The 24,217-nt window shown below is 39.4% G+C and overlaps 1 protein-coding gene across 7 annotated transcripts in view; it reads right to left on the reverse strand.

The window, feature by feature from the left end:
- Positions 1-24,217, reverse strand: part of EPS8 (EGFR pathway substrate 8, signaling adaptor) — a 138,884-nt gene that overhangs the window by 112,817 nt on the left and 1,850 nt on the right. Inside the window, exon 2 of one of the 7 annotated variants that reach the window (XM_064515540.1) lies at positions 1,364-1,499. The exons of the other annotated variants lie outside the window; for them this stretch is intronic. The gene's annotated coding sequence lies outside the window, so the exon portion shown is untranslated. The remainder of the gene's footprint in view (positions 1-1,363; positions 1,500-24,217) is intronic. 7 annotated transcript variants of the gene reach the window in all.

Genomic DNA, 24,217 nt, shown 5'->3' on the forward strand with positions numbered 1-24,217 from the left:
CTAAAAACTTGAAAGTTAGGCAACAGCTAGCCCATAAAGTTCCCTTACAATGTCTAAAAGTTTGTCTTGCCAATATCAACAAGGTATTTTAATTTTGTTTATCTTTGTTCAGTGCATAAAGTCATGTATTATCCTTACCAATGCTTAATGCACTCAAACATAAAATCCCTCTGAATAAACAATTCTTAATCCAATGTTTCACCATTTTAAATCTTACTGCCTGAATTCTACTGGGGAAGAATAGATAAATAAAAAGCAGAAAACCACTTTTAAACCTTTTAAAATAACGTTCATTATCTCGTCACTTCATGAATTCAGAGCTACTTTTTTGTCTTGTAATTGTGGCCATAAAATCTTGCTCACACTGCTGGATCATGAAAACAAACAAATGAACAAAAACCCCCAAGCAAATGGGCAACCAAAACCCCACCCAAACTGCTAAACAAACTCAAGAAAAATGCAGTTAAAAATTATGTTCACTGCAGGTCGGAAGGGGTTACACCAAAACTTTGCATGGAGCAATAAACTGAGGACCAAAATACAAAACTAGAGAAAGGAGGCTGTAATGGAAGGGCTTATGATATGGGGTACCACAAAACGTATCTCATGCACATATAGCACCAGGACTGGAACAAAAGCAGTAAGTTTTTGCTGTGTTCAGAGCAGATTTAGTTCAAACCCATGACGTTCCTAGGTGCAACTTTTTAATTTCTTCTCTTCCTCATGGTCCTGCTTCCCTTTCACAGAACAGAAGTTTTGCCTTATCCCATGGATAGGATAATATACCTAGAGTAGAGGATAATATACCTGGAATAGGTCAATTCTGCATCCTTGCAATCTGCAGAGGACAGTAAATGTGTCCCAAACTGAAGCTGCCTGATTGGCAGTAAGGAAACACGATTTTCCATTCGCAGAAGGAAAAAAACAGCTCAGTTGAACTGGGTGAAGCTGTTGACCCCGCCAGCAAGGGCCAAACTTTAAATTCTTCCTAAATCTGCAGGTTTACCTCTAAATACAGAAAAAAATGCATACGTGGGAATTTTAACTAAATGTTCACATCATCTGCATCATTGCAATCTACTGAACAGCCTAATAAACCACTGCATAATTTATTCATAGAATTGTGCTCAGCAACCTATTCAGAAGCCTTTCCAGAGGCACAGAGTGAACGGTTGCTTAGCAAACTTCTGAACCTCTGTTAAGGCAAAACACATTAAAGCAAAGAAAGGGGAAAATTTCTCCCCAGAAGTTTAATTTCTTTGAGACACCAAAAAAAAAAAAAAAAAAAAAAAAAAAAAAAAAAAAGAACAAGGGAGAGGCAAGATACCCCTTTGTTAAGCCTAGTGAGCAAAGTAATATTTACCAGTCTAACTGGAAATCGACCTTTATCAGTTGTTTGCAGGAGAGCCGATGAAGTGAGAAACTCGAGAAGTCTCCCCAGTATGTCAGGCAAGGTACTGCATTATTTACATGCTCCAAGCAGTGTTGATCGTCTGTAACTTAAAAACAATTTGTGCACTGTTATTAGAGTTTAATACTAAATCCTCAGTGTGACCACAGTATCCCTCTGCTTGCCAGAAAGAAAAGACTGCTCAAATAAAAGGAGGGATGTTGGGGGAAGAGAGGCGCAGGGAAAGGATGAAAAATGGATGGATTGAGAGGAAGCAGTTTCATTTTACAGGAGGCTCAAAACACTGTTATCAGTATAGCGCCATACCACAAAAAAACTGAAACATGAACCAGCTGCTCCAGGTTACACATCCAGGACACAGAATGATGAAATACATAAATTATGTCAGTGGAGTACACCCAGCACACACCAGGCAAAAATCTTCTTGTAAGCTTCTATGAGCTGTTTTAATCAGGGGCCAAACAAAGAAATAAATGACGGCCTGTAAAACCAGGGTGTTCAGAAGAAGGACCAAAGCTAATGCTGTCTTTCACAGCTCTGGAGCGTTAAAATCTAATTTAATGCAAAAAAAATGTACCGGGGATGTCTGTTTGTGCATGAATTTTATTTTGAGACATCCATATGAATGAACACCAATATATCCTTCAGAAGCAGCAATAGAGAGACATCTTGTTATTGTTAAAGAGGCCAATATTGGCTTGACGAAGACAACTTTGTTCCACAGTGTCTGGCCCCAAGACAAACACGGTACCAGGACCTCTTAGCACAAGACTAACTAATATTAGCTCCAAGTAAATATATATGTATATATGTTTATATTAATTTATATATATATATATATATATAAATCCATCAGATATAAATCAAAACTGTTTTCCTCAGACAAGCAGTAGACCTAAAGATGCAAAACCAACATCTGTTTTATTAAAATACAGACTTCCTCAGAAGATCAAGTATGCAGAAGGTTAAGTATAACATTCTGCATGGTTTACAACCTAGGGGTTCCTAGTGGAGGATTAAAATCAGCTAAAGAGTACATCAGAAAACATATAAACGGCTACCCTATTTTCTTATTCTTCTTTGCCTCTTATTTTTGTCCTCTCCTAGCATACAGACATATACATTATGCCAATTTTGTTTTTAATATTACTATTAAAGTTGTAAATACCACCATTTGATCAAAACATTTGATTCTTCCCATGCTAAGACAGGCTATCAGATGAGCATTCAACCTACTGGTCCTTGAAGAAAATAAACACTATTCAATGTATGACTGAAAGTCTAGCTCCAGTCTAAAAATGATTAAGTTAAAATGTATTTACAGAAATATGAATGTAAAATCTATTTAAATTTTAGGAGGAAAAGGTAATGTCTGCTAGAAAAAGATCTAATGATCCTTCCTAGCTTTAAACTCCACAGTACTATGATTTCTGCTCCCCTCCCCCATGGGATTAAATTTAATTAAGATTAATTTGATTTACTGACCCTGTAGGAATTGGACAAACATAACTAATATATTAGGCTGAAAATCTGATCTTTGATTAAAGGGCTCAGGCAATTCTATGGGGATCTTCAAATCTTTAAAAAAGTTAATCATCATGCTAAGTGTTGTGGGTTCGGACTCTTGGCTCTTTAATGTGAACGTGATAACCTCTTTTCTCACCTAAAAGAAAGCAAAAATGAGGCAGTCTCCAATTTTCTGCAAAGAATTAGCAGAATAATAGCCAAATGTACAGTGAAAAGACTCTTTGTCTTAAAAGCCATAAATGCATCTTTCTGCATAAAAGATGATTGTGTTAACTGGAGCACTGCTTATTCTATTACACTAAATATTGCCTCAGGACCTCAACCAACCATGAGATAGCAAGGCTACATGCCAATTTATTAAGTTATTTCAGAAAAATGACACTCAGGCCAGGATTTCCAAGTTTTAAATCTTTCACTTTAAGAAGCAAATGTAGATGCATGCTGACTTCAAGTGCAGTGCCAGAATGAAGATAAAGCAGTCCGTCTGTATACATATCTTCTTCTATTCAAGATTAAGGCAGCTATTTCTCTGCCAGGAGACATATTCCATCTACAGTGTAAAATACCTAAATATTTGTCTGTGACATCTTTAAGTTTTATCATGCATGGCATTCATAAAACAACCAGGCAAATATTTTCTTTAGAAGAGATGCTGGGCAAGTGACTTCACAAGTCCCAGGGATTTACTGTTGTGAAAGTAGTGAGATTAATATACTTCACAGTCTGTAAAGCAAATATTAGAACAAATTCTCTTGGGAAAGCTAGGCAAGAAGAAGCTATGTTTACAGAAATAGGAATTTAAGTCACCTGGCCCATTTTTTAACCACTCTTTATTTATGACAATACTGGCAATGGTGGGATGGCTGCAGAAGAGGAGACCAACAACAACAACAACAAAATTGACCACAGTGTTGTCAAAATGCAGCTGGGAATTTTAATATGTACCTTCTCTCTGTTTCTACAATGAATAGCAGTAGTGTGATGAGGCTTCGTCCCTCAAAGGCTACAGATTTAAACGAAACCCCCAGAAACGATGCCTGCTTTCAGAACCCAGGGTGCAAAACCAAATACAATGGGCACGGCTAATATGCATCTTTGGTTTTTTAACTTACCTGCAAAAATACAGCAACAGGAAAATGAGAATATTATGTTTAGTCACCTGTCTTCCTGAGGGGAGTAAAAATGTTTTGCTTACAAGACTTACTCAGAGACATAACAATTCACGCATTAAAAAACATGGCACGTTTTTTAGTCTCATGCTTTTCTAGGTACTTACATTTTGTTTGCCCTACAAGCATACAATGCTGATACAAAGAGACTATCAACCCTATAAATCCCATTTAAAAGTTCCAGTGAAAGACGATTATATGTTATTCAGGTTATATGTGGATTCTTCTTGACAGTGTGAAAGATAAGAGTTCTATGGCCAGGCAAGAAAATAAGAGTTTTCAGCATGTATCAATGTTTAGATAGCTCTTAAATCACACAGAACTTTAGCTTGGCATACTGTTTTAACCCTTTGTGATTGCATAGTATTCAGTATTATTTTCTCTACAAATCTCCTTGCAAAAACAGAGATCAAAAAATCACATTCTTCTGTCAGAAGCTGCCCAGCCCACTGGAGAACGTGGCCAAGCCATTTGCAGCCAAGCAGCTCCCAGCACATCCGGTGGATTACAGAAGCACATGCATGAGCTCTCCACTTAGTTTGCAGGCAAAAAACAATAAAAGGTTAATATTAAAAGTGTCTGTATTTTTTGTATTTTCCTCCCCTTTGTAAGCTGTTACAAAACCCACGTTTCACTCCAGTATGTTTCGAGTTAAGCAAGACTGCAGAAGGAGGAGGGGGGTGGGTAAATGTTTCCAGCTAAATTTGCATGAGAGAAGGAAAATACCTACCATTTTACATAGTTATTCTTAATCAGTGTCCTGGGGGTATAAACTATACCTGTTCTACCTAACTGAAGGGTTATTTGCATTCAAGTCAGGGCTGAGATGCAAAACACCAACAACAGATTTCTAATTATAACCATGTAAAACATTATTCCACTCCCAACATCAAAGAACAATAAAAAAGAAAAAAAATTATGGACATGCACAATTTCTCCATCCTCCCCACCTCCAGGAAAGGCAGAAAAGTGACTAGTAGTATTGGTTTTTGGAATACTTTGCCTCTCTCTTCAGAGACACTTACAGAGAGAACGAATGACCTTCCAAGCTGGTACCAAAGTGGGTTTGCACCCATGCCTCAAAATAAAGCCTCAGGTCACCATCCTAAAGTTTGAGCTGTTTACTAAAACAGGAAAAAAAAAAAAAAAAAGCCTGAAGGGGAGAAATTCTCCAAGGACAGAGAAGAACTTGCAGGGCTAATTTCCCCTCTGTGTTTCAGGCTCAGGGAGGGGTGGGGGTGGGGGGGAAATCACCTTAAGACACCATGGCAAAGGGAAGCTATGCAATTTTCTTCTCCATACATTCTCTTACTTATCACAAAGTCATGGAAAACCCCACCATGTGCAGGGCCCCAGATAGCCTTAGAAGATGTTTGTGCTCAAGAAAGTACTGTCTGCTATTTATTGCTTATTCCAGGGGTGCCACAGCCATCACTCAATGCTGCAAATAAACTGTTGATGAGAAGTAGACAAGAGGAAGCTACCAGCTAGAATTGAGTATTTACAGATGTCCCAACTTACCTAGCAAAAATAGTTATACTCTGCAAAAACTGAACATAGCAAGTTAGCAGGAACTGACTATGGTAAGAAAGATTCCTACAAAGAATTTTTGGTATTGTCACTCAGTCCGTGTGCACCTCACCGGGATCTGCACCAAGTGCACCGGGTGCATCTCCAAGCAGTAACTGAGATGCTGTCCCTCCTGGCTCCTCTTCAGGCTCACCCAGACGCACTCCAGAATGTGTGACCCACTGCTGTCTGCAAATGGCTCACGGATGGTGCTAAACCCCTCAACTATATTGTAAAAAAAACAATAATTCAATACAGCTGCAAATTCAGAGAGGCACCAAGCCCATAATCTGTGATCTGGCCTCTACTATGCTCTGTTGAGTGCTTGGGGGCACCAACATGGTTGGCCCACTGCCCTACCACAAAATGAACGTTAAAACATCACCCCAAATACAAGAACATCTTACACAGAACAAGAAAGAGTAGCCGTCACATTCTTGCATATGGAAGAAGCCTGCAACCAAAAAATGAAGTATCATATAGATTAAAGCATAGCAAAAAAACCAGAAGTATGAAAATGAGAGACGAGGGAATTATTCATACTAGATAATGTAAAAGTACTTACAAAGTGGTTCCTAACAGTTCATCCCCATCATGATTTCCTCCTTTCCTACAAGTATATGTATTGTCCCTTTTACTCCTTTTATTTCTATAGAAAGGGACGGTGAGAAGGAATTGCTGTAACTACTTTGTACTCCAGGACACTAGCTGACAAGGGCGCCCTTACCTGCCAGGTGCTCCAGAAGGACACGATGCGGCAGCACGGTATCAGACATCAGCCGGGAGTCACAGGGACTTTGTTTTTAAAGGATGGGGAAGAAAAAGTGTCTTTCTCTCCTGCAACCAGCTCATTCTGAGTTATTAACATGTTAAGCTGAAATTTTCTGTGGCTCTGTTTCCCTGCTCACAGGCTGTCCGTGGTCCTGCCTGGCTCAGCTCCTGCAAGTGCAGCTGGTGCAGAAAGAAACAGGAGCAACTGAGAGCTGCTAGCTCTTCCACTGCAAAAAGGAAAAGCCAAGCAAGATCCTACTGCTAAAAGCTATGGTCAAGCAGGGCACAAAAAGGATTAAAAAAAAGAGAAGGAGCTCCCACTTGCTCTCTTGATTGCCTTGTTCCCATAGACACTTTCAGAGGCAGGAATGCAGAAGTGCAAAGTGTCCACATCCAGCCCCTGCTTCCCAACTGCTAGGTGTGCCTCCATGCTCAGCTTTCGGGATGCCACCTTCCCGAAGCTGCTATGCAGAGGGAGGGAGACAAGCATGGCCCAGCTCCTCAGACACATTCCTCCTCCTCCAAGCCTGGAAAACGTTGAAGCGGGATCCCTCAGCAAGGATATCTGCAAAGGCAGATGCACAAGGGCTGCAGCAAAGGCAGGCACAGCAAGGAAATACTTTTTCTTAATACACCAAAGACATTGTTTTATCGGAGCTGAGAGACTTGCCACTTATGTTTCAAGAGAACTAGAAAATTAAATGAAATAGGCACACCTAACTTAAGTCCCAAATGGGAGATATACTGCCCAGTTACCATGGCAACTTTCATTTCAAAGACCAGGACAAATCAGATTTCTGATGCTCTCTCCTACTAAAATTGCGAAAACAAAATGGACAAGATAACTATGAATACACCATTACTCCAAGTGCCGGAAAAACAAAGCAAAATAAGTAAAATTATTCCATTTAAGATCAGATAAATACTGTTTTTCCAAGAGGTCAAGCAAAAACCCTATGCATGACATGCATTCGAAAGTGAGACCCCAAGAAGTTGGGAAAAAAATACCATGGAGAACAGGATGATCCCTGTAAGCTAAGAGTTCGACACACAGCACATACCATCAGATGAAAGCACATCCTCTTAAAATGCTATTTAGTGCAAGAGTTGTAAAAATCGGTAATACTTAATGCAATACAAGCTCAAAAGCTGAGCAGGTAAGATCTTCCTTTAAGATCAGGTCACTACTTCATATAGGAAGCATGGCTTTACTTGGAAGAGATCTCTCAATTCACTAATTAGCATTAGTGCTTTAATATGGGAATATTTCTCTTAATCTGACCTAAAGTCTAACTACTGTGTTACAGAAATCAATTTTGTTATTGGATGTGGCATCCTCATCCAAGTCAGCAAGCAGCAGACCACATGCTACAACAAAAATGTCTTCCTTCATAAGCATTTCTGCAGAAGTCCAGTCTGGTTATTTATATTGTATCTTTTAGAAATTCCTCATATATTTTGCAGCTGATTCACCATTTCCTATTATTTACTGTCCAAATCCAATGCAGAGATATTCTAATTACTGTTCAGAAGCTTCTTTTTACTGATGGATAAATTTTCATCCAATCTCTTTAAATGCGGTTGCAACTCTTAAGTGTAGCAGTTGTACAAAAGTTGGCAAAGTTCACCCTTCTTTGGGATAAATGGAAAAAAAATACATATCTTCAGTTATCATCACAGAGCAAAAAAGTTGATGTTCCTGTAAACTATGACTCAGAGTTTTCTGATTTTGTTTTAAATTTATTTTTAAAGGAATCTTAACAGCCTTTTTTTCTTCAGGAAGTCTAAGGGTTGCAAAACTTCCTTTTCCTCCCAATATTATCATCTGTCAAGAGAGGAAAGAGCCTCCAAGCTGATGCATTACAGGTTAGCAGAACTGCAAGTCTACTTTAAGAAAAGCTTACAGTTAGACAGATTTTCACTATTCTTAAGTTTGTTACAGAGAAATAAATGGGATATTGAGAGAAAGTGCAGAAGTCTCAAGTAAATTCATCAATAACATCTAGTTTGTCCTAACAGTTACCATCACCTTGAAAGTCACATTTGGATTCTCTACTAGCCATTAGTTTCAAATGAGATCACTGTATTATTGCCACATTGAGTTTGGGGGGAGGGAGGGATGGGGTTAAAACAAGATTGAGCTTATAACTATCACTTACGCTCTACTTATTAACTGACCAGGCAAACACACGGGAGTATATGTTCTTCTGAGATTGTAGGGCTGCTATCTGATCAAGACTTGTCTACAACTTGAGGCGTGGCAGGAGGATAGCTTAAAATAAATCATACTTTTTCGGGTCAGTTTTCCAGTTTCAGAAACAGTTTTTCATTTTAACCCCACCTCATTTAACACTACCGGTCTCAAATGGTGAAGGTACTGGTTAATTGACATACTTCCACTACAGAGGTGCTTTGGGCTTGTCATTAGGCATGGGCATGAGAGAAGAGATAGGGGCAAACAATCTCTGTTCAAGGAATATATTTAGACATAATAGAGTGGTAGAATAACCAGCAAAGAAACATATCTGGTTTTGCATGCTAGAACCTGGCAAGAGCAGTGGCACTGTTACATTAAGGGCCAGGTACCATCCAAGTGGGCCATGGAATCTTTTTGTTTCTTTTGGCTGTTCTGGCTCGGAGCACTTTTAGATGGGAAAAATCACCATGTGCCAGCAGCGCTCACATGTCCGAGTGCTTTACTGATGTACAGGGGGACGCAGCCCTCACTCTCAAGGTCTGCATTTTCAAGAATCATTCTGGGTATCTTCAGTGAATGCACAGCCTATTGAGAGCCATTCCAGAGGCTCAACTTTCAGACAGAGCTTTGCATCCGTACTCTTAAAAAGTCTGAATTTCTCAAATGTTCCATTTTCTTCCTCCAACATGAATATTCCCAACTTCAGTCCCTCTTGAAAACAAGGCTTAATGTCTTCCATGGAATAATCTTCAGCTGAAGCACCGTATCCTTCCTTTTATTAATCTTTTCTATTCGAAGATAGTATTTTCCTGAATTGTCCAAACTGCCACTACCTTCTTTTAGCAACTTGTTGACAAAGCAAGAGGTTTGCCTTGTCAGAGGCTGACACCTCTGAGATGCAATGCAGCTTTAATTCCTGATTGCACAAACTCTCAAGACTAGAATCACTACTTCCTTTGCACTCCACACTACCATTTGAGTTTGAATCCTAGTGCTTTAGATGAAACAGCATATCCATTTCCAACACTAATAAGTTCAAATGAGTAGTGACAGTTTGCAGTCATGCAGAAACATAGGCAGACTCAGATGTCATTCTCCAAACAGTAACTGATTTCAGAGAGAGCATCACAGTCAAATTGCCAAAATACAGATCTGTTTTTAAATTACTCCGTTAAAATCCAGGGCAGATCAAAGAGCCTGACAGTAAAAGAATTATTAGCGAAAAAAAAGTGTATTTAACATGTTAGCTAAAGTGTTACAACCTCCAAGAAGATAAAGCAATTTTAGTTTTAAACAAAAGTACTTGTCTTTGTGAGAAAAGACAACTTATTGTTAATTCAAGATAAAATCATGTTACTGGAGGCAAGCCAGTTTATTGTTTTCACAAGACTTAGCAGATTGAACTCAAGATGACAGAAGAATCCCAGGGCTTTTCAGAAGAGGGTCAAGAGCTACAAGCTCTGGTTTCCCCAGCAGCAGGAGCAGCGGCAACACTGGCTTCCCCACTCCAGAACAGCTACTGCAGTCATAGCCCCACCTGATATCACTGCTGGGGATTTTATTTTCCTAAGGTCACTGGGAGAGTCATTTTGTTGTTCACTGTATGATAGCTAACATTATTGGTCTTCAGCCAGTGCAGAAGGTCCAGACACTGAAAATAAACCAAAACAAAGAGGGTTTCTTTTGCTCCAGTCATATGCTATGAAAAACACATGGTTCATAATTAGTGAAAATTAATGAACTCTCCATTTAACTATTGGCTTTTATTGAGGAAAAAGTCTAGAAAGAGAAAGAATTAAAGGAAACCTCTAAATTAGAGGGCCCCATGACAGAGGACCCTGGAAGCTCTCCCAACTCGCAACAGTCACAGACCAAAGTTTTTACACAGGTAAAGTACTTAAGTGATTGCCAATACTTCCCAATTACTACCAGCCTGTTCTGCTCATTTCCCATGCAACACTTCCCATTTTTGATCTTCAGATCATGCAGCACAGCTAATACACCTCTGCTGACACTGCTGGTATGGAAATCATGACAGCTGATTCTTCAGCCTCACAAGCAACTGGAATTTTGGGACTGACTGTAATGGCTAAGAGCTTAGCTCAATTGTACAGCAAAAATTGCTTAATTCGCTTTGGGACAATACTGAATAATAACATTGAGGATGACCTGCCATATATCATTCATTAGCTTCAGAAATGCTGAATAACCAGCTTTACACGCAAGTGATCTCAGCCATTTATAAATGAACAGCACCAAAGCAAAGCGGTTAATCCTCATGGTTGTTTCACCAGGCTACAGCATGTGCCCAAAAATGTGTTACCCATCAAAAAGCACACAAATCAATCTCTGAATTCCCACCTCTCATCTGAAACCTACAGCTGAACACAGTAAAATCAGTACTGACCTACATGAACCAGCAACAGAGTACAGCGCTTCCAACCTTTCTGTACTCTGTAATCTGAAGAAGATGGCAAGCATTTGAAGAATTCTTTGTAGTATGTACCCCCAGTGCCGTAGGAATGAGACAGAGCAATTCCTGAGGACTGCAAAGAAATACTGAGGAATATTAAAGACAGACATGGGAGACTATACAGTAGTTTTAGCTACATTTTTTTTTTCATGCTCATCTCAGACAAACAGATTATTCTTTCTTGGTTTGTTTGTTTTTGTGTCTGGAGCTCGACATTGCCCAGAGTTTGTGAAATCAGAATGCTTGTTTAAAATAGCAGGCACTTCAAACAGAAGTCACTACTCCCACTAAGATGAGGACAAAAAAAAAAAAAAAAAAAAAAAAAAAAAAAGAACAAAAACAGTGACAAATAGTTTTAAGTTGTTTCCATATGATCTAAGATTCTATTAATAAAGCAAAAATAAGAATTTTATTAGGTTTTCTTTTTTAAGCAGAAGATTTTAAGCTTTAATCTCACAAGTGCTTAAAATTAAACAATAGACAAAGACAAGTTGTCCCATTATCATCAGTGGAACAAATGAGTATTTAAAGGATCAAGATTTTAATCCAGAATTAACCCTGTCCCCCTTCGTTGAATAAAACTGCTTCAAAAATGCCACTACCGAGCTTTGTCGGTGATCACTTCCAATCAGACTGAAGAGTACATCCAACTGGCCAAGGCAGGTCTTAGGCAATTATTGGCAAGCCAGGTCTGAAACCAAAGATTTCTGTTCCCTGTACCCAAAAAATGAGGCAGAGAAGATGTTCTCCTAAGCAGCAGGCATCTGAATACTACTGTAGAGCAGAACCTAAGCTCTGCCAGATTCACATTACATGAATTGTATCATTACTTGGAACATATTGACTGCTGAAGACCTATGTATATAACTACATGTGTTATTCCTAGGCAAGGCATTAGCTCTAGATGAAAAGAAAATAAATGGCTGTTGTAAAACTGGAAAGAAATTGAAAAACCTGTCTGTGCAGAATTTATATACTTATTTTCTTAAAGATATAGAAGAGAAAATGCAAGACAGGGCAAAAGTCTTTCAACTTATTTATTTATTTATTTGCCAGAGCAATGATTCAGTGTGTCTGTAAAAGCTCTAGGGGGAAATGTGTTCATACAGAAGAGCACAGATTTAGACTGAGAATATTAGTCAAATACGGTTTCTAATTGGTGAGTGCAACACCACCATCCCAAAGCCTATGAGAAGAGCTTCTGTACCAAAAAAGTGACCCCGAGCTCCAAATCTGCATTATTATTAAGGTCATTTGATTCCTGAAGGCACATGCTTATCATAGGGGAAGAACAGAGAAATATACAGAAGGCTCCATAATTTGGAAATAATTATGGCAATGATGCTGCCTCAGAACATCTCCTCTTTGCTGGAAGCAAGAGTCCCATGCAGGAGAGAGAGACAGTGAGCACACAAAGAGCAGGGTCAACTGTTAAACTACTAGGGTATAAAGAAAAATGCATAAAAATGTCCTTGCACCAAAGCGCTGTGAAGGAGGTTTTAAAACCAAGCAGGATTTGCCTCATTTGTGTGCACCTGGATGCATTTTCACATAGTCCTTGTGGATTCAATTTACTAAAACTGCATGAAGTAAAAAATAAATAAATAAAAAATAAAAAATCCACGACTCTTGCTGTGAACAAAATATGACCACAGAGCAAAAACCACTATTGCTGATATTACTGGGAGTACTAGCAGAGCACACGTCTGGATATCCGAGTGGCTGTACTACACCATCTCTGCAGCCCAGGAGGTAGAAAAGTCCTTGACCCTCTCACACGTGCTAAGGTTGAAGGTATCCAGGAACCTCAAACACTTCCGTGGATTTTTCTCACAGAAGGGTAATGCAGCCCTTAAATCTTCGAGATTGTTTTCCAACCAAGTACCTCAAAGTCTGCCACATGAGCCAAAAATGTGAGGCACTATATACTTCTCTTATGCAGAGTGTGATGTGAGTTTATACAGCAATGCATGAGGAGAGAGAACAGATCCCAGGACTTCTCTTATCATCTGCTTTTAGCCTATGCTGTCTCAGGGAAAGGTCTATGTGAAGAAGAGGAAATCTGTGCCATGTGTCTGTTATGTGTTGAATAAAGTATAAATACAAACAACAATATTTAGAGGGTAGGACTGCCATCTGACATTCCCACAATTCAAATGCAGAACCACTAGAAATTCACTAGTATACTTAGTATAAAGATGCTAATTTTTGCTAGAGGCAGACAGTTTAAACTATTATGTCTACTGTAGACAGAGAGAAAGGAGGAGAAAAAGAGAGTGCCTCTGAACCACACTTATCTTGTTTTATATTTTTCTACCAGAAATTGAAGGGCAGAAACTCTTGTCCTTCATATATCCTGGAGGCTGAACTAGATGATGTAATGATCTCTTGTGGCTTTAGGCACATTTTACAGATCGTCTGACTTAAAAATAGACACTGTGTTTAAAACATAAAACTCTCACGAAATCATGTACCTAGCACAACAATACTCCAGTCACTAAGATCTGGAGGAGTTATCAGACTGCAAATGTTTATAATAAGCCAAAGGAAAGCCCTAGGTAGATGTTGCAAAACCAAAATCTTCTCCCACTGGGTCCACGTGCCTGAAAAGGAAATAATATATACTGCCTTTTATGTGGCCTGCATTAGCCAGATGCAGGACTCCAGGAAAGGATGGAGATGGAGGATACGCCTGCAGTGCGGACACCACGTCAGAGCTGGGTGCTGGAGGCAGTCAAGCCACGGCAGCAGGGACCGCTGTCCGCGGGTAGCACGCGCCAAGACTGCAGTCCCACACCACTGCACCTGAGAGTTTCCAGCACTGGGATTGTACAATTAAAATCAGCTTGGGCACGCCTGCGCTGTCCTGACATCTCCGCTGCAGGCACTCCTCTGAATGACTTAATTCCAAGCCCGCTACCTTTTAATAATTGCCAGAGGTCATACCATCACATTTCAGACAGGGACCTGAATTCATTCAGTGACCCAATATACACATTACCTTTTTGCTCCATTTCCAAGTATAAGGCCAGAGAAGGAAGCATAGGAAAGAGGTGTTGTCATCTCATGCATACAGTCACTTCTCGTCAGCTACACCGCTGCTTAGCTTGCCACAAGCACAGGCAACACAACGCAACCCAGCAAACCTCACCAGTTTGTATGAATGACCTGAAGTCCAAGGGAAATCGCTTAATTCTGAAAGTGAGTGAGTACACCAACAACAGGAATCAGATCACTTTGCTCATATGTTTTGACAACAGCAATTTCATTTTATTTTATGATGTTAATTCATAAAGCATGATATACAGGGTAGAATCTCTCACGAAAATAATTACAGTCTAGCAATGCAAGATCTCACTGAAGTACTCCATTAATTCCTTGACAGTTAGGGAAAAGAGACAAATACTTTGTGCAAATGAAGAATTAACAAGGTTTCGACACACACATTTCCTTGCACTTAAAATGTGCAAGGAGAGAACCTTATTAAAACAGCATTTCATATTATACTTTAAAATGATGGCCCCTTAGGCAGATCTTCTGTACTTCAAAAGATAGTTATTATACTTCTATCTGTTACAGTCTATGATAACAGAAAAAAATAATTCCTATCAAATTGCTGTACTGCTGTCTGCAGGGAGCATAAAATAGTTGCTCTCTTCTACAGACCTCAAAAGAAATATTTTTTTTAACTTTCATTCAAAATAAGATGCTACCAATTTCACACAATAAAAAGAAAACAGCTTCATCGCAACAGTATAAATTCTTCTACTTTGCTACTGAAAATATTTTGAGTAGTTAAAGCAATATGCAAGTTCTGTTTCAAAATTCTCTGAATCTACCACCCAGCAGCTGGGACAACTCCCTGTGGGCCTAAAGGTTACATTGCCTGCCTCTATATGTTTAAGCTGCTCCTGTTGCTACATAAAAAGGACTTTGCAGTTGTATACTTTAAGGTTGTTTTCAAAATTGCATTTCTGTTTTTGAGGTCCTCTTAGCATCATGCTGCCCATGATCCAGATTCATACCATCTCTCTGATATTAAATGATTAATTATTCATTTGAGTCTTTCAACAACACATCATTAGAACTGATCCAAAAGCTACTAGGATACATCCGTAGCAACTTAAATAAGCAGTGTATGTTGTATTAGATATTAAGATAGGATTAGTAATTGATCACTTGTGATAGGCAGTTTGGTGGCTCCACTTAGCAAGCAAGAACTCACTAAGAAAACACCAGAAACATCTAACAACAATATTAAAATGAAGATCTCATAATGAGCAGTTAAGAATGCAGGAAGAACTCACAGAATATGTTCTGTTCTTCCAAGCTTTTCCATCTTATCTGCAATGTTTAAAGGAAAAAGAACAGACAAGTTTTCTTCAAAGCACAATTATTATCAAGTCCTATCCAACATTCCAACAGCATAATATTCTTCTTATAATGTGAACGAGTAACCCCCTCAGATCCTCAGGATATCATTGTAAGATATAAAAGAAATTGCTCCCCCTCAGTGTTGCTCTGTTTTTATTTCATTTTTTCTTACCGCTATTACTTCAGACAGAAATGACTTGGAGATATAATCACCAATTCACCAAAACAGAATTCCCCTATATTTATATTCTTTTAGGTTAAAGTTTTACAATTATATCATACCCTAGAGCTAAATCTAATGATTTAGAGAGTACCTGGCTAAAACTGATCGGCCCACCAATACTTCAGTTTAATTTCTCCCTCTCTCATTTTACTAGCTAAAGGAAAAATGGATCTACCTTCAAGCCTTTTGGAATCAATCTTCTTTTCTCTTTCTCACAATTTATAAGTCGGAGGCTTAAAATGTGTTCATATCCTCTTTTAACAAGCTGGTTATGTGAGATAAGCACAAGAGCATTAATAAAAATAGCTCAGCATTAAGTCATGGATGTTTTACAAAAGTAGACCTAAAAAAACTCCTAAAGGCTAATCGTGATTTATAACATGTCACTTTCCCTATACAACCAATTATCAATCACCTCCAAAAGATAACTGAAAATCCTTCTTTTACGTACAAACACCATGAATGCAACTGCTGCTGGCTCATTTCTAATCAGTGTAGATGCTATGTGGCAGAGACCACCCCCAGTTTGTGCTGTGACTTGTAAATACTATCATACTCTAGGAGAGGTTTTACTCTTTCCCAGTTGTCGAGTTTAACTGTTTTTAAGAGTCCTTCAGGAAGATCTCGCAGCTGCAAGCACGGCTTCCCTCACCTCGGCTCTCCCACACTTTGGACCTCGTGGGCTATGCCGCCGGTTTTTCCACCGTGCTCAATGTCCCCATTGTTCAACTCGCTCCCCTGCGACTGCAGCACTAGACACAGCATGAACAGATGAGGTCAGGCCATGGGGAAAGCTTGTGAGACGTCATGAAAAAAATACGTTCTGGCATGCAAGCTTGATTGAAAAAGGAAATATTTAGAGTGGCACCCCGTAGGCGAGCTTCAGGGTGGGCTCCCTCGGTAAGGGCTCTGAACATCTCATTCCCTGCGTGAGACAATGGCGACGGAAGGACCCTCACCATCCCAACAATCATGAAAACCAGCCTGTATCTAGAACAAGGATAACACAACCATTAGCACTGAAACTTTTATTACTGCAATTACAATGAAGCAGCTGGTGGTAATAATAATAATACTTAGTATTTATATGGGGGCTTTACATCTTCAAAAGGCTGTATAAACATTTGCTAATTAAGCCTCACAGAACTCCTGAGAGACAGATAGTTTTATAAATAGGAAAAATTGAGGCAAAGAGACAAAACAGCTGTCTCTGAAATCAAGATCTTGAAATGATTAAAAGGGGAATGGACATTTCTTTGGACAGTAAGAGCTTTCAGAGTTATAAAAGCACAGCTTAAAATACTCAGAGAATTTGATGGGGCATAAACTCTCATGCTCTGTGCATCAGCCTCCTCCAAAAAAGTAAACACACACTTTCCCCATGAAGACACAGTTCACCTCTGCCAGCTGCTCGAAGCTACCGGCCACTGTGGAACACAACGCAGTGAACTAGGCAGATGAGTACCGCCACCTCATCTGCCAAATCCTCTACTCAGAAGTCCAGCCACCTCCAGAAGAGCCAAACCATAGCTAACCTGCACTACACGGCGACATCAGCCAGTCACCACCAAGACCGGGCCTCCAAAGCAACTTGCTTCCAGGGCTATGTTCTGCGCTCTCAGTATTTAAGAAACATATGATCACATGGTTTTCTTGAATGCCAACACTTAGCTTTAATATAAAAAGTGAGAAAAAAAATCAAATTCTAAATAGAAATAAAAACTACAAATGCCACTGCTTATTAAAGACAGTTATGAATACATCTTACATTCATATTCAGTAAAAGCCATTGATTGAACAGATTTGTGTGCATCAGACACTTCTTTCACATACAAAAAAACAACCAACCAGACACGCTAACACCTCCTATTCAGGTCTTGAGCTCTATAACAGCTTGAAGCCATCTTAAATTATTATCTAGACAAAATACAGTGTTAAATCTTGAGAGAAGATATTACTGTCTAAAGCCATATTCCTACAAAGACTTGAATAACCATTTAATTTCACATACAGACTGTCCCACATCAATGCCTCCTGAAATCAATGCCACTACATTTCAGAAGACACTGGAATAAAGGCTGAGGACACAAATGGACAAGTGAAGGAAGTCAGCTTGTGAGAAGGGAAAAGCTTTCCTAGAAGAACTGGTGAGGAGTGAATTTCGCAAATGTAGGAAGTGGAGCTCTCCTGAGTACCAAAGAGCAAAGTAAAACAAAAAGGCCTGGGAAAACTTAGGAAATAAATAAAAAAGCTGGGAGAAATAGAAGATTAAAGTAGGAACATAGTTATAGGAAGACTCAAGAGCTGGATGGACCAGAATATGGAAGACAGTGGACAACCACGGCTTGAGCTAGCAAAGAAAGCAAAACACTGTAAGAACCTAAGGCCCATGTAGAGCAGGGAGAAGAACAGAGCCCAGAGCTGAAGGCAAGGCTAAAAATGCATCTGGGCTCTAGCACTGCAGCATCAGTGAGAGCACATACTGGAGAAGGTGAAAAAGCAAGCCACAGCTGTAAGAAAGAAGTTGTGTTTGTTCCTCAGCAGTGGTACGACACTCATCACGCAGTGACTATTTACGCAAAGGACACTAAGGTACAAAGTACAGATCCCTCACTCTGTCCTGTCCCCTGTAAGTGTGAAGGTACCAAGAGGCTAATTATCAGTTAACACTGATTTATTAGCCATAAGGAAGTTCGTAACTAAAGCAGGAACAGACTGCACCCTCCTACCTCTCAGCCCTCTGCCCTAACCCCGAGACAATTCTTTATCCCTAAATACAGGAAGAGAAGGAAATATATAAGAGATGAAACATTACACTAAGGTTGTGAGAGCATAGGAAGGATTGTAAAGCAATAAATAGTGATAGAAGTTGAGCAGAGAATAAGAAATTCCACTTTGGGAAGAGCAAGCCTGCGATGACATTGAAATGAAAGAGGAAGAAAAAAAAAAGCACATTTAAATATACCATCAGCCACCAAATTCCGAATATGAAATATATGTATTTATATCTCCAACTGAATGCAGTACAATGCACTTACTACCTTCCCAGCTTCCACATTGTGCAAAGCTGTAAATTATTTTAGAGGCACCTCTAAAAATGGCTGACTTTTCCGTTTTCAAAATGGCATGGATGATGATTGATCTGTATTTTATTACAATGTGATATCATCAATTCATGATGTAACTCAATTTCATAGCAACGACTCAGTTTATTGTTGTCATTTGTACTCTGAGTTACCCCCAAGAGCTAAACAGAGGAGAGATGAATGTCCCAACTCTTTGTACAAAGGTCTCACGTTCATATGTTACGTGTAATAGAACTATATACACAAAAATAAGTTTATGATACACATTGGAATTCCTGAAGGCATTCAACTTTTACTGAATACCTGTATGAATCAGGTATCGCTCTGAAACACTAAATGTGAAATTGCTTATGGATTAGATGAAAACACAGCAGAAAAAAAAGAATGCCTTCCTCAAGACCAAATAATATTTTAAAGATAGTATACTGGAAATCAAGAGATCTTTGACTCAGGAAATAGAGAAGACGACACCTCAAACACATTCTAGAAGAAAGCTAAAAGAGACGCCTCACTGGAAGAAGGAAGAGCACATTAGACGTAAGAAAAGGGTTTTGAATCTAAGTGAGAAGAGCATTCAGAGGTTTGAACTAACATTAAGACCTCTCATCCACCCCAGAATGACTGAAACTACTCCTACTCCTTAACAAGAGTTCAAATGTTTTAGGCAGAAGACAACAAACCACTAAGAGCACCAGACAAACTAATCACAGCAACCTCAAATTTTACCTGAAGTGAAAACATTGATGAGACTAGGACAAGCTTATATCCCACCATATATCTGTAAATATTAAAGAACAAGTGAACTTCTTTGATTTCATGTACTTCTCATGTTTTTTATAACAAGTTTTGCACAGCCAAATTGGGAGGTACGTTAAATACTGTTTCATTTTCCTAACGTCTCTGGACCTGTATTAACAAACAGTGAAAAGATACTGCTAACATCTGACCTGGAGCCTCTCCTCGCAATTCAGCCAGCTCTTGAAGGCGAGGGGGAGGCCAAGGGTGCTCTGAGGGGAGTAGCAGCAAGCCTTGGGCCTGCTTTTCTACTTGCTCACATCTTTAAAAACGCTTTTACATGCAGGAGCAGAAATCAGAAAGTAATACCCACAAATCCCCATGAGTCATCCCTTTATTTTCCTATTAAAACATTCCTGAGCTATAGACATTAAGGCTCACAGTGATACTCTTGCAGTAGGTTAAGTCTGAAGCATTTGGGAGCTACAGTAAATTTTTCTCCCTCCCTCTCTCCCTCCCTGACAGGGAACCAGCTATGCCAGCTTCACAATCTAGTCAGCAGCATACAGCTCCTCTATGCTCATGGAATGCTTGAAAGAGTAATATATTTGCTTACCTACGGTGCTAGCCTAAAATCCATGAATGCTAGCACTTTGGATTTTTAAAAGATAAATTCTCCAATTTATGTAAAACGAGTACATTAAATAGAAAGCCTTGGGGAAAATAAATAAAGAAATAAATAAAGAAAAGTCATCTGCACAAAGCCTACTTTAAGTTACTGAGTTTCCATCTTGATTTAGAAGAGCCACCTTTTTCCACTGCAGTGACAAACTCTTTAACATCTGTAATACCTACTCTCACTCAACAGATCTCGTTGTTAAAAATGTGATTTTTTTCTAAATAGTCTGTTGAAATACTCAAAGATTTCACCGTATCCCAAGAAAACAGGTTCAGCATTTCACAACCCAAGCTTTATTAGACAACATAGCAATTTCCCTAGTCGGTCAAAAAGTTAACCTGAGTGAAGCTCTAAGAAGAAATGCAACTAAAATTCCCTGTCATACCATTAGCAATGAAGACGCCAGTTAAATATCAGAAAGCTACATAACACAAAACCCCACAGAAATGGATAACCTAAGGTGAGATGTGCAAATCCCATGCAAAATACTAATCGGGCACCTTTGAAACTAGAGACATCTGCTAACTTTGTCTATTCAGAATGCATAAGGTTGCTGGAGTCTATTCAGAAAACAGCAGAGGTAATAAATGCAAACAAAGCAATTTGTACTATGCTATTTCCACTTTAGATCTCAATCCTGCAGAGATTCACAGCATGAGTAACTTTAATTACACAGATAGCGGCACGGGCAGGGAGCAGGGGAAGGGCTGAAAGTATTCAACTGGCAGCATTCACGGCCCTTAGTTGGCTAATATTTTAAAATTTTAGTAAAAAATAAGATTAATTACCAAATAAAATCAAAAGCACATCATTAGTGATTAGTGATTGTGGGCTCATGGGTACGAGTCAATAAAAACAGATCCTCAAAAACTAACGCTAACAGTGTTTGCATTTTTAACTGACTAATTTTTGACCCCTCAGAGGCCACGACATACTATTACAAAAACAAAATAAAACCCACAGTGCAGATGTGAAGGTTGCTTTTTCCCCCATCATCCTGGTCTTTCCAAGAAAACTGTGACTAACCTAGCAAGGGAACAGGGGAAAATGTGCAGAATCTCTAAAATGTCAAGGACCATAAAAGACATCTTTTCTAACCTTCCAGTTACAGCAAGCCAAGAGCTCTACTTTGCAAACAGTTTGACAAATACTTAGCCACATGAACCCAAAACAGTCTCACTGATGTAGAAGAAACTTTAAATGACCGAATGTTTCAGTTCACGTACGTGTGCAACAGTGAGAAACCCAGCATTGACTCATGACTATAGTGAAAACTGAAGTTCCTGGCAAAATGTAAAATTCAAATGACAGCAACCATCTTACTTGAGACCAAAGGTGGGAAAATGAAATTTCTAGGTGTCAGGGCTAAATCAATATAGGTACCAAACTACGAGAAAACCAGTGTGTTGGATGAAAGAATCGGTCCAATTCTGGAGCTCAGATAAAATGACAGCAGTTACAGCCCTCAATGAAAGCAGGAATTTAATTCTGGGCCTCAGCAATATAATTTCTAGTAATGCACAGCATTTAATACTTGTAAAAACTACAGAATTGGCACCCAAAACAACAAATTAGCTTCATACTGAATTCCTACAGTGCAAAAAAGGAATATATAACTGCACTGTTAGTTTAGCCACCAATAATATTTTTAGCGACTTACAGTTTTAGTAGGCATTGAGAAAGTATTGGCTTACCCTCAGCACAAGGGGTATTTCAGGCATCTCCTGATGCCTGCATCACAAAACAAATACAGTGGCTTCAAAAACAGTTGAAAGCAATCTAGTCATAAGCTGCTGATTAGCTTCCTTGGGAACCCAGCTCAGAATGAGAATGATGAAAACACTAAATCCCTAAGGACAAAGCAGACACAGAACCAGGTGCTTTTAAATGAAGAGGCAAGAAGAAATCTTAGTGTCAAAGGAAATAGGAAAACCAAACCTATCTACCTGAGAGAACGCACATGCAAACACAGCACCTTTGCAATTCTCTCTGAACCAACATATCAGGATAGAGTCCTGCCTGATGTTTGTACTGTAAGCAACACACTTCCTAGCTGTTACATTTCTTTTCTCTCTTGCTACCAGCCACACAGAGTAAAGAGAAGGTTCTGCTGCACTCCAAAGTTTGGAGAGATCACAGAACAAGAGCTGCCGTGTCTCCGTCTGGCATGGCTGAAAGCTGCTTCTTTTAGGAAATCTCCTATCTTCGACCAGTCCTTCACTCACAGGGTGACACAAGATTATAATAAGGCATATACGAGAAGTAAGTGCTAGGCACCGAAATTGAAGTTAGCAAGCACTTTATTAGGGTAGTCTTTATTGTGCAGACTTCAAGTCTTCTGTTATTCCACTACAGTAGCTGAAGAGAAAAGTTTTCATATATGTAGTCTATTTTGACCCTCAGGGCACCAATTATTCAACTTTGGATGTTTAGGTTTTAATAAGCTTTCACCAGCAGGGGAAAAATACAGTTCTTAACACCAGCGATTTGCCATCTACAGCTGGACTGTGGACAGAATGAAAGTCAAGTATATTTCCTGAATTAAGCTGTCATCCAAACAGAAGACTTCTATGGTGAAGTGCATAGATTGAAAAAATACAGAAGTTAAGTATCTTTAGATGAACCTTGGACTCTTTATTAACATAATACATAGCCTGACACCTAATCATTATGCGGTGTTCTTACTCATTGGGCGTTAGCTCTCTCCACTTAAATCTCATGGGATTCTCTGGATACTTTCAAAATTACATGCAATCAAAAACATTTATTCTGAATTATGAGAATGCGTAACTACAATCATTACAAATTATGTGACAAGTATTGTCCAAGCCAGTTATATTTCCATAGCCTCCACCAGTAAAAACAAGAATCAGTTTGCTTACATAGAGCTTTAAGCACACTATCTCATTACCTGAAGATACAGGTATGCTAATAATGCTACACTCACAGCAATCTGAGAGAGGCTGGCAGCTGCTCCAAAACAATGACAAACATGTTTAATTTAAACACCGAGGTCTTTACCAACATTAAAAGAAAAAAAAGAATCTAACACCACAGACATCAGGACCAGACAAACTGCATCTCCCTTACATTTTGAAAGTCCCTGCAGTCCCCATTGCTCCCTGAGAGGAAAGAAGCAAGCCATTCCCAGCATGGCCCAGCAGAGGACTACTTCTCACAGGGCCCTGCTTGTAGCATTTCACTGGTATTCCATGGAGAGGAGACTGGTCACACAGTGCTGATTCTGTATTTCCAGTTGCTAACTACAAAAATGGTCATTTTTATATTTTTCCATGTAAGCAGTTTTTGTAGCTGACAGATAGACATTGCACAATCACAAACAAGAAGGAGGATGGTCAATAGGAAAGGGAGGAGAACCACATTTTTGATGACAGAAGGAAGGAGAGGCACAATTAAAAGATGCCCCGTGCTGCAAAGAAACACAAGATCCATCATTTCGTTAATATTTCAGCAGAAAACACAGAGAAGTAGTATTTTTACCTTCAATATTTCACTTTATGTAAACAGAACACACTGCGCTACAGGTCATCTTGCTGCATCTCTAAGACTCTGGGAGTATCAAAAGCCACAAGCCGAGGCAAAGCAGGGTTTTGGGGTGGGAGGGCTGATTTGCAAACAACATGCTCCAGGCAAAACTCCTTCCATTCTTCTTCTATGCCTGCTACTAACTGTCTTGAAGCTCGGGTTTAATGGAAGCTGCAGCGTGCTGTTTTTCACAGCTACAACCCAACCCTATACAGGTTACAGGGGGCCAGAAGCACCCTTAAATTATCCAGCCAAAGGCCACAAACCTGTTTGCCACTGCGCGCCCAGGTCACCCTGGGCGCGCCGGTGCCAACGTGTTAAGGGAGCGCGTTGTGGCGATGAGCGAGGGGGGGAGAGGAAGAATGCCGGGGAAAGTTATCAGAAAGAGTGGGAAAGGGCTGAACAGAGCAGGAGGAAGACGCCTGGGCAGCGCACCGAAGTGGCACAGGCACACGAG

Source organism: Dromaius novaehollandiae, chromosome 1 (assembly GCF_036370855.1).
Source record: "Dromaius novaehollandiae isolate bDroNov1 chromosome 1, bDroNov1.hap1, whole genome shotgun sequence".
NCBI classification, from domain to species: domain Eukaryota; kingdom Metazoa; phylum Chordata; class Aves; order Casuariiformes; family Dromaiidae; genus Dromaius; species Dromaius novaehollandiae.